Source organism: Daphnia pulex, chromosome 12 (genome assembly GCF_021134715.1).
Source record: "Daphnia pulex isolate KAP4 chromosome 12, ASM2113471v1".
In the NCBI taxonomy this organism is placed as follows: domain Eukaryota; kingdom Metazoa; phylum Arthropoda; class Branchiopoda; order Diplostraca; family Daphniidae; genus Daphnia; species Daphnia pulex.
The window spans coordinates 9,884,036-9,895,434 of NC_060028.1; positions in this window are offsets into that span (position 1 = coordinate 9,884,036).

The window sequence follows — 11,399 nt, forward strand, 5'->3', positions numbered from 1 at the left end:
TCAGCAACCCAAAATAAAAACATTGTTGTCACGATCTCATTTTGCTTAAAAATAAATTTATTTTTTTTTAACTTCCAGCATTATTTTAACAAAAAAAAATATATATTTATTTTCTTAAAAATTATTTAGGCCTTTTAAAAGAAAATTTTTTTTTGTTTCATCCTGGTGGTATTTCACTCCGTTGCGGTTGGTCCCCCGTTTAACTTTCCAGCCTTTAGAACAGCGAACCGAGAGAGACTGTGAACTCTTTTTTTCTTTAGTTTCCCTCCTTGTAAAAAGGTTTTCCTACCACAGGGAGATAAGAAAATGGAGGGGTTCGCTATACTTCTTCTGCTGATGTCCGATCCCGATTGTTTGTGTGTGTGTGTGTGTCTTGTTTGAATGTGTGTCCCCCCCCTGCAGGAGCCTATCCAGCAAAACGAAAGAACATCACACAGAGATTTATCTCGAATCCTCCTTGTTAGCGGGTTGTATTTTCTTATATATTTAGACTTCCCCCCTTTTTTTTCTTACAGGGAGGTCGAAGAAAAAAAAGTTTTTCCTTTTTTTTTCTTTTAAGGGTTGAAATAAAATTTGGCGGTTTATTAATCGAATCGCTTTTACGTCATCCGTGTCATCTAAGCCGCAAGTCCCTATCCTATCTTGTCCCCCACCCCACCCCGAAGGGTTTTAACTGGATAACGCACAATACAATCCGGCTGTAGTAGTGTAACTAACTGTTATACCGTCGCAAAGTGCTGCTGTGTGTAGGAGGGATGACAAGATAGTCGAGTCTGAAAAGAAGAGCAGCAAATGGAATAATAGAGAGAGAGAGAGAGAGACTTGAGGGACGGAGGGGAGCAGCAGCGAATAAAGTGAAAACTTTCGGTGATTGATGCAGAAGGAGCTAGAGAGAGATGGGAGAGAGACGATTGTCTATTGCTGCTAGTACTAGCTTCCATGTGTCATTGAGGATTCAGGGCACAGCACACATGTCCCCACCGTCGTTTTCACAGTTTGTTGACATTGAAGCTGCTCCCCTACCACCGCAGCCAGCCAGCCAACTCACGACGACGACTAGCATTTATATACGAAGATATCTCAAAGCAACCCCTCTCTCTTTGGAGGAGCTCAACTGTTCGTTAGTAACTCTATTATAGTCTCTACCACACAACTAGTACCAGTACTACTACCTATAGGGTCTTGTGTTGGATATTTATCCAGTCGAGGGCTCTTTTCTCCATTTCAAAACTGTGTCTACAGGCTGTGCTAAATGCCCAATATTTTAGGACTATATGGCACAACATGTTAATATATATCAAAGAGCTCGACTGAATATTCATGTGTATGCGGATGATGATTGACCGTCATCATCATTGGTGGTCACTTTGTTCCTCCACAAAGGTATATACTATAGAAATGTAAAGAAAAACATTCTTGTTTGGTTTTTGTTGGGGGGGAATAAGAAAAACAGGAGGGAGGAGACACACACTCGTGATGGGGGGTAGTATACTAGTTATAATAGGGTCTCCCTGGTTATCATAGAGTATATACCACCAACAAATCTATATATACTTACAACACGGTGAGTGCAAGTCTATGATATATCTTCTTCTTCTTCTGAAAAATGTTACTTTTCTCTCTCTGTGTGTGTTCGAGGGCGTGTAAGAAACATCCAACCCCCTTAAGAAAAAAGTTTTTTCTTCTCCTGCATGCGCCTACAAGGGGGGGGGGAGATATTCGTCCATCATCATGAAGACATCAAAGAATGTCAGACATTACAAGTTAAAAAATCCCTCAAACAACAAAACGAAACTCCCCCCCCCCCCTTATACATACATATATACCCCCCATCTTTTTCGAACAAAACTTCTTCTCTACTGTACACACACACAAACTACTTGTGTGTCTTTTGCGGGGGCTGGAACGGAGAGTCCGGGGCGAAAATGTAAATGATCCGTTCGACATTTATGAAGGAAATTGTGGCGAGGTACGAGGAGGAGCAGAGAGCTAGATGCCAGTCAGGACTCTACGTTCGTCTACGTTTTGCACTGCGTAGAAGAAGAGGAAGAAGAAGCGTGATGTGTGTTTTTCTTGTCCAAAGAGAAGAAGAGAATGATTACCTCACGAGGGGGGGAGAAAAAGGCAGTTAACAGACGATAGAGCACAGGACAGACACACACGTTTCGGTGCTGGAGGCGGGACCATATCGACCACCCACCAATTCCCCTTTTTCTTCTTCTTCCTTGGACCTTCAGTTTTTTTTCGTCAGGTGGGCAAGGAATTGTTCGTTTGTTTTTCTTTGGAAAAGTCAGCTGGTCTATTCCGAAATAAAACAGCCGGAGAGAGATAAGAGACCATCAAAGAAACGGACACTGAATCTTTTTCGATAAAAATTGTTTCTACCAATGGCCGAGGTGTTGTTGTAAACGAAAATCAACTTGTATTCCTTCCAGCTCCAAAGTTTATATTCTATAATATAGCATTTGCCTTTTATATGATACGTTTGCTGATGGGGGAGGCCCCCAGTGGATCCTTCATCTGACACACTGGGGCCCATCAGTCTCTCGATGAAGCTGTCGTGGACCACCACTGATCTTTTTTTCTCTTTCAGTTGACTCCCCAAACTCTCTTATACATTTAATGTGCTGCGCGCATATATACTGATGATGTGTTTCTTTTTCCCTCCTCTCGCCAGCATCAGCAGAGTCAAAACAAAAACGGACGAGAGAAAAAGTGTATAGACATCCATATTGTCTGCGCGCCTGACGCCGACCCCAACGGGACGGACTGCACGCTGGGGCCCAGCGAAACCCCCCTTGCGTCGGGCAAAAGATATTATAAGGAGCTCTACACGCAGCACACACACAGCAGAGCTATAGGAAACCCAACAACAACATTTTTTTGGTTGTACACAAGGCGCTAAGAAAGGAACAACAACAACCCAAAAAATAGACGAAGGGGTTTATCACGCGGGAACATCGCCGGCCCGGAATAGAAGAAAAGGTTTTTGTTGTTGTGTGTGTGTTGACGGGGTCATCGCATTCACGACATTCCAGCACCGCACGACACACACACAAACGGAATAAAATGGCCGAAGAAGAAGAAGAGAGAAAAGAAGAAACATGGCCGCCCACTACGTCTCTTCCTTGTATATAAAAGAAAGAAGACGGACATATGGGCCGTCTGTGTGTGTGTGGGCATCACTCGGCTCTGCGCCGCACGATCAATACTTTTCGTTCCGGCTCTTGGCCGGCCATCAATGACTCCCTTTACTTTTTTTTCTCCCTGTGATTCTTAAATGTGTGCGCTGGGCCTATCCGTGTCTAAATCCACCACACAACGTCACATCCAACTCAATTTTCATTACAAACCAAAATGGAATAGCGTGTGAAATATTATATTGAATCACGATCGGAATACAAGTATATACGCGGTGATTCTACACAGAAAGGCTGAAGACTTTTTATTTGATTTTATTTTCTTCCGGGGAAAAATAAGAGAAAAAAGAAAAGACACCCCATCCATCTGAGCTGCTGCTGGCTGCTGCCATGGGTAACGCCCTCTCCATTTGCTGCTCCTCTTTTTTCTTCTTCTCTTTCCACCCGCCCCCCTCTCTTCTTTTTTCCCGCTCCTCCGGGTTCCGCCGGTTTTCTCCTCTCGCCTGGACACACACATCGACGTCGAGGAGGAGGTTTCGGTCGTCCGCTAAAAATCATATCCCGCTGCCCGTCCACCATTTTCCCCTTTTAACTCAAAAGAAAAAGAATATCGTCTTGTATCCGCAGGGGCCGGCCGTGAACCAAAACTGCGGTAGCCATTTATTTGTTAAAGGCCTCCCTTGTTGTTTTTATATAGATATTTATTATTACATCTTCTGCTGTACACACACACACACTCGACCATTTTAAAAAACCGGGACCATCATCTCGAGTTTGAAAAGGAAAAAAAACCGACGTCTGTTGTTGTTGTTGTTGTTGTTTCTTTCCGTTCGATAAATAAAATAGGAAATAAGTCACGAAAGTCGGGCGGGTTTTGTATTTGTTTCCCATGAGGGACGAAGGCGAGTGAGGAGCTCACCGCAGCGACAGCAGCAACAGCAGCAGCAGCTTGGGGTTTGTGTGTGCTGCGTGATCGGGCGTCGTTATTATGTCGCGCTGGCGTCGGGGTAATATATAACTAGCGCTTCCCTTCTCTTCTTTTCTTTTATTTTAATAGAAGAGACTAAAAGGGAGAAACTCTCGAGTTCAATCGGCGGCGGCTGCCAGCGCCAACAACGAAATGACGTCAATTCCCAACCAATTTTTTGATCACAAGAAAATGGAAACTTTTTTATTTTTTTGATAAAAGTGAAAGAAAAGAAAATGAAATAACGAAGAGGGGGAAAGATGAAATAATAATGGATATATAAGGTGATGGTGGTGGTTGGGGTCGGTTCATTTTATTCCTGGGCCTTTTTGATGATTCAAAGTTCATCGCCGATTTTTGATATAACGATGCCGTTCCCCCCCTTTTTAAATTTGATGGCATGTCGTCATGTTAAAAGAAACAGCAGCCGGTGGATTTTTGAACAAAAAGTTTTTCTTTTTCGGCGTGACGGCGGCAGCGGCGGCGTCTTTCTCGTTCACACACACACACACGAAACAAAATTGATGATTGCCTTTTGTGTTGTTTGCTCTCGGTCGTCCATCTCGACGACGGGACCAGCCAACAAACAACAACAACACAGCAGAGAAAGAGAAAGAGAAAATGATGGGTCTAACGCATATAGGCAGTCCTTCCCTGTGTGTGTGTGTGTGTGTGTGTCTTGTTCAGCGCAGCGCTAACGAGCACCTCAATTAGTGCGGGCGAGAGAAGCGGACAAGACCGGCCTTAACGGCAGCAGCACATCCCCCCACCACCACTACCACCACACAACTCTTCATAAATTTCTTGTTTCTTCTATAGAGAAAATATCAAAAATTTAAGGGTTGCGTACACCAGCGCAATAATAATAACAACAACACACGGAGAAAGTCTATATACACATCGGCAGTTGAATTAATTTCAATCAGCTGATATAGACTTGCCTTTTTCAGGGGTCGTTAAAATAAACCAACAGGAAGAAAATGAAGAAATGACCAGACATTGCTGCGTTGAGTTCCTCCACACACTACTACTACTACTACTGTACACATGTATATATTTAATACGTGATGGAATCATTGGGATTTGTCCATCAGACGGACGGGCGGAATAAATGTCAAAAATAGACCAGCAAAGATAAAATGTGAAGACGGGGAAAATCGGCGGATAATCCGATTAGCAATTATATACACACACATCACACACATTTTATTTCTAATAAATCCTACGTCTAATATATACTGCATATCCGGTATAGTGTAAACTTTGTCGAGACTGCTGCCCATCACGCAGTCTCCTCCCTCGTCTTTGATGTGAATAAATCAGCAGCGGCTGTGATGAGAGAGTCTATGCCGAATGAGCGGAACATGATTATATGATTCCCTGTGAAACTAGACGGCTGGAATAAAACTCGGCTGGCCGATTACCACAAGTCTATAATAGTAGTCTCTCTACACACATACAAGAAGAAGAAGAGCTTTTATATTCAACATTTTCGGTCATCACCCCACTCACATGTGGATATCCCCAACGCGCCAAAGAGAAACCATTCATTCAAAAATGTGTTCTTGTGCTGTTGAGTTGACTAGACGCGCCAGCAGAAGATCTCTCTCATTGCGTCTATTATGTAGCCTCTCTTCACTATATACTAGATAGAAAATGACAACTCATTCTATAGAGCCTCACTCTCTGCTGTGTGTGTTGTATGTTTATAAGAGTGTGTTTATAAGGCTTTAGAACGGAGCGCCTTATTGTATGTGTACTATGTGCATTTAGAGGGGCTAGATTACTACTGTATATTACAGTGTGTGTATTCTTTAAGTGGCCGGACACACACAGTCGGTCGAAAAAAGAATCTTTCTCCTCCTTGTGTATTGTTGATATAGTAGTGACCCACCCACTTTCTTGCGTCCATTGACGCTCTGATTTTTAGATTCCTCGACGGTTATAGGCTCACATCTCGGCCTCACCATTGTGTGTATGTAAAGATTCTTTTGCGAAAAAAAAGGAAAAAATAAAAGAAGAAGAAGAGACTGTTGGAGAGAAGCGATGCCGAGATGTGATAAGGAAGCCCAAGAAGAAGAAGAAGAAGAAGGAGGAGCAGTCTAGGAGATATTCGACAAGAGCTAGACGAATAATGCTGCCCCTTTTGGCTGCTGCTGCTGCTGCTCCTGTCGACACACACACACTATTTAAAGAGGGGGGCAAACAGACTATAAAAATATATAGATATATATGTGTACAGCAGACACATTAGCTGCATTTATTTATAGCCTTAAGCTGCTCACTAGCCTTCTCATTTTTATTATACAGAGAGACCCGAGAGTGCAGCTATTTATATTCTAATAGCGCAAAAAGCTAGAATGATCTGAAAGATGCCTGTGAATTTATTCAGATAACGGATTAGAGTCAAATGATTCGCAAAAGGAGAAAAATTTCAGATCAAAGTTTTTCAGGATTTCATATTATTGCGCCGAAAAAGTGTATGGAGTTTTAACCGGGGGAGTTGCTGTTTAGACTTTTTGTTCTTACTCTCTCGTTTCTTTTTTCTTTTTCCTTGTGTGTTTGTGCCATGACATAAAAATAAAGAAGAAGAAGAAGCGAAGGGGAGAAAAAAAGAAAAAGACGTGCGAGACGAGTGTCTCATTAAAAAGAATTCATGACTCTTGCTCGTCTGCCAGCAGGTCGTAAATCCTTGGGGTTCGGTTCACCTTTCGTCGCGGCCCAGCACAGCCCAGTACACTGTCCAGGTAAAAGGGAAGAATAGACTATACTAGGTCTATTGGCCAGCAGAATTTGATTCCGTTTCATGTTCAAGTAGAGGAGTAAAACTGGTCCATACAGCGCAGTTGAAGAAGAAGAAGATGCTTATCTCTATGGGAAATGAGATGGGCTGCAACAGCATCGAAATAGAACTACTAGCCCCCCACACACGGATGTATCTATTTTTCTTTTCCTCTCGATTATCAAAAGGGCTAAACAGCAGCCAGCTCCCTAGCAGCAGCAGCAGCAGCAGCAGCTCTTTATTATCAAATCCTCTTCTTCAGCATAGAGCATCTCTACACCCGCTGCCGCTGTGATTGCTGATGCACAACGAGCTTTCTACATACTCCCCATATCAATTCAACATATAGGCTCTTCTCGAGTAGTAGCCTATATGTATAGTTGGGTCTCTCTCTCAACATCTCCAACTCTAAGCCTATTGACTCAAATGGAGAGAAGCGCATGGGGAGGGGAGGGTTTTACGCCAATCGGATTAATATCTTTCCGTGTGTGTGTGTGTGTGTTTGCAGCCGAGGGAAGGTCTTCTTACCACCTCGTCTACACACACACGTCGTCGTCGTCTATACACTTTGCTCGCCAATGCGACAATAATGAGACACTGATATGCATTTCCTGATTCGAGTTATTTCCCCGAATAAAATCGAGACCACACCATCTCCCGTTTGATAAGTTGTTGTGTGCGCCGCCTCTTTCAATCGAGTGACACGACCACCCTCAAACAAGATAGACAGCCTATACACACTGCCGACAGCAGCCCCAAACATTTTCTCATGGCAGAAGCGAAAGGGGGGCGAAGAATGTCGGAAAATTTTCTTTTTATGCCTTTTTTCTTCTTCTTCTCTGCAAGAAGAGATTTGGTGTGTGTGTTATCTGTTGACTAAAAGGGGATAGGCCGACGTGGCTGCTGATGGATAAAAGAAAAGAAAGAAGGGGGGGAATAACAAACAAACTATAAAGACAGGTATCGATTTATTACGTTAGATATATCGGAGAGTAGGAGGCAGACCCCCAACACAGCCCCATCATCGCACACAGCACAACCCTTTTTTCCTCCTATAAATTTCATTTTGAATTTTTTCGGTAGAGAAAGAGAAAGAAAAACGTGAATAAGACGGAGAGGGCCATCTGCGAGTTCATCGTTTCTTTCTTCTTTCATCCGCGCAACTTTTTGGTTTTTCTCAATTCATAAATTCGTGTCGGATGCTGGAAATCATATCTATCCCGTGACACGGAGCCCATCAGGGGCTTTATATGTTGTGCTTGTTATTAGTTATGGTCGACGTCTGTGTAACTCGTGCCTGCAAGTTTTCACGGCCGCTCCTATAGGATCCAATGATGATGAGCCCCGTCTAATCCGCTCCTGAGCGGATCAAAGTCGACGACGAGATTCACCTATACAACTACGTAACCAAACGTACAAAACACGCCAAAGACCCCCAGGACGATGGTCTGTCCCGATTCCAGTGAATAATAAAATACAATGATCATCTCGCCAATATCATTTGTATATAATACGTGGGAAAATGGCCGAGGTACCGAAATGAGTTTCAACACTCGTGGCTTACGTCATTTAACTTGCCTGTATACGGCCATTAGCGGCAGGAAGGAAGTGTAGATGCCAAAAAAGGGGGAAGTGAAAGCACATCTCACACATCGTCCTGGCAATACGCAATTGATATCGTCTGACGATTATTACATCGATGCTAATTTCGATATCCCCCCCCCCACTCTCTAATGGCCAGAAGAAGAAGAAGCCATCAGCATTTTCTCGAGTGTATCTGCCGAGATGTGTAGTAGACTCGTGTCGTCTATTCAAATGCTAATGTCCTGCCGAGCTTCTTCTACGGACCCGTCGGCGCCATTTCCGGTGTGAGCTAATGGAAGAGGAACGGACGTATATCCATCCCCCCCCTCTCTTTCAACAATAACGCATAGGCAACTATGTGTAATATCCCTTTACAGTGTTGCCTGTGTGTATGGATATATATACAACACAAAGTGCGGACAGAGAGGGGGGGGGGGTTAAATAGGGTGGGATCCTCCTCCCCAAACACAAACCTCACCATATAATAAATTACGATTTCTTTCGTTATGTTTTTTTTTATTATTATTTCCATCCCCCCGTTGATGTCGAGCGGATGGAAACGCGTGCGCACATCTGCATAGGAAAACCATCGATGATGAGGAGCAGAGCCCCCGGTTTGATATTATTATGTCATCGGGGGTCGCGTGTCGACGCCAACAACAGGACGCCATCAGCAGTAGTAGCAGGATCGGCCAACAATTTTCCGAACCCCGTCGCGATTGAGACGTGTGTCGATGTGTTTAGGCCAATAGGGCACACACTAATATCGATGGGTTACATCATATTGACCCGTCGACTTATCTATCGATTTTTAAAGACTCGATTTTTTTCATTCTAGCTGCACTGCGATGGCCAGACTTTTATTTTTCTCTGATTTATTTACAAGGATTTAACTATTAGATATTCATGATGTCACTGACCAAACAATATCTAAGGCGGTGGAAAAGTTTGGGTTACCATCTCTCGTGAATGATGTAATACATGGAGCTATGGTCTCTAATCTGTGTCTGCTGGATGCAGCAGGATCAACATGGAAAATGGAATCCTCCAATGTTTCTTTCCGGTGGGGGGGTCTCCTCCTGCAACTGGATATAATATGCGGACGTTGGGCGTTGGCGACTGGATCAATACGCCAACCCGCGGGGGCCCAGCAGTGACCATCTCCCGCGACTTAGTTTCGGCAACCTCCTCTATCAAATATAACCACGAAAACTAACAAATAAATAAATAAAATTTCCGACGTGTGATTTTTTTCGGATTTTGGGGAAGAATAAATTTCCTTTTGTTTTTGTGTGTGTGTGTGATTGATAATAAGAATGGCGTCGGCGGCGGCGGCGAAAAATGAATTGTTATTCCACCAACGGGATGGACGTGAGCACGCGTGAGCGCTGGCGACAGATTGAGTGATTATATGTACAGCACACAACTCTCTTCTTCTTTTCTAAAAAAGATATTATGTAATACACAACAGCCCTGCTGGTTTCATCTGCAGCTGAGATGGAGATTCGAAACTCTTTAGTGGACGGCCGTGTGTCAAAGACGCACGCGCCTCCATCACTCACGCAACTCAACACAGCCGCAATCATTTCCCCCTCCCTTTTTGTATTTTTTAAGACTTGGAAAAACTTGGGTCATATTTAAATTACAATAATGTCGCGTTGATTAACTCCTCCATCGATCCCAACTGGAAATTACAATCAAACAACTGGGGAGAGAAAATAGGGTGACCATGTCAGGAGCCGATAATGAACGGTGGGAGAGAGAGATGGGCTCCTGGTTGTTGTGGGGACGGAAGGGACTGGATTAGATCCGTCTGGATGGCCCTCTCTCGGACGAGTGCCGATTGCTGAGGGGACGACACCGCGGGTCCGAGTCGGAGCTCCGCCTTCGACTCCGCCCCTAGCGAGTGGCAACCGGCTCGCCGATTGGTCGACCCTTGGAGACTGGTGGGATGACCCAAAGGGGAGGTGAAGGAGGGAGGCGTTCAAACAGTCACACACACAAGCGTCACACTCTTATCACCAACGCCGCCGCCGCCGCTACGACGACGGATGGTGTCGTCGGTACCGACGTGACGATCCATCGATGTGTACGCGCATGAAGCGGCGCCTGGTCTATCCATCGCTTCCCCTCCTCTCGACACTCGATGAACGGCCGTCGCGTTGGGCGGACATGTTACTCTCTCTCTAGCTGGATGCATCCGGCGGCGGAGTGAATTAAAATTTTTATTTTATTTTTTCAAATTTGGCGCTTAAATTTTAATGATCGAAAATTCGAAATGGTCCCGAATTTTGAAGGTCACGATGGCCGCATTGGGTGGCCGGCGGGAAGACAAAACAAAACAAAACCAAAAAGTGGCGGTGAAATAAAAATTCATCATCGCAAGTCAAAAGAGAAAAAGAGTTCACGCTGAGCTGCTGAGAGAAGACTATAAGGCCAGTGATTCACGACGCCACCACCCCGCCCGACGGGTGGCGGCCCTTGTGTGTTGCGCTGCGCTTGTCGTGCGTGAATTTAGGCGCCGCCGCTTGTGTGTAACTCTTTTTTTTTTTTTTACTATTATTATTTTTTCCCGTTCGATTATTTTTCTTTTTTCTTGTTTCGGCCATTTTTCTGACGCTCCTCCCGCGCCCACCCACACTGGGAAGCGTCGTCCATTATTTTCATCCACCCATTCCACCCACCCACACACAGGGACACTTACGACGTTGCCGGACGTGGTTCGTCTTTTTTTTCGTTTTTCCCGCCAGTTTATTTTTATTTATTTCTATTCCATCCGAAAGGAAGAAGGAGAGGAGGTGGTGGGTGTTGGAAGGGCGAAAGAAAGAAAGAAAAGAAGGAGAGAAGGAGAGAGAAAAAAGAAGGTGGGAGGTGGCGAGAGAGAGAAGAGGACGACGGCGATTGGACGTGGCCGCCACGGGGCGAC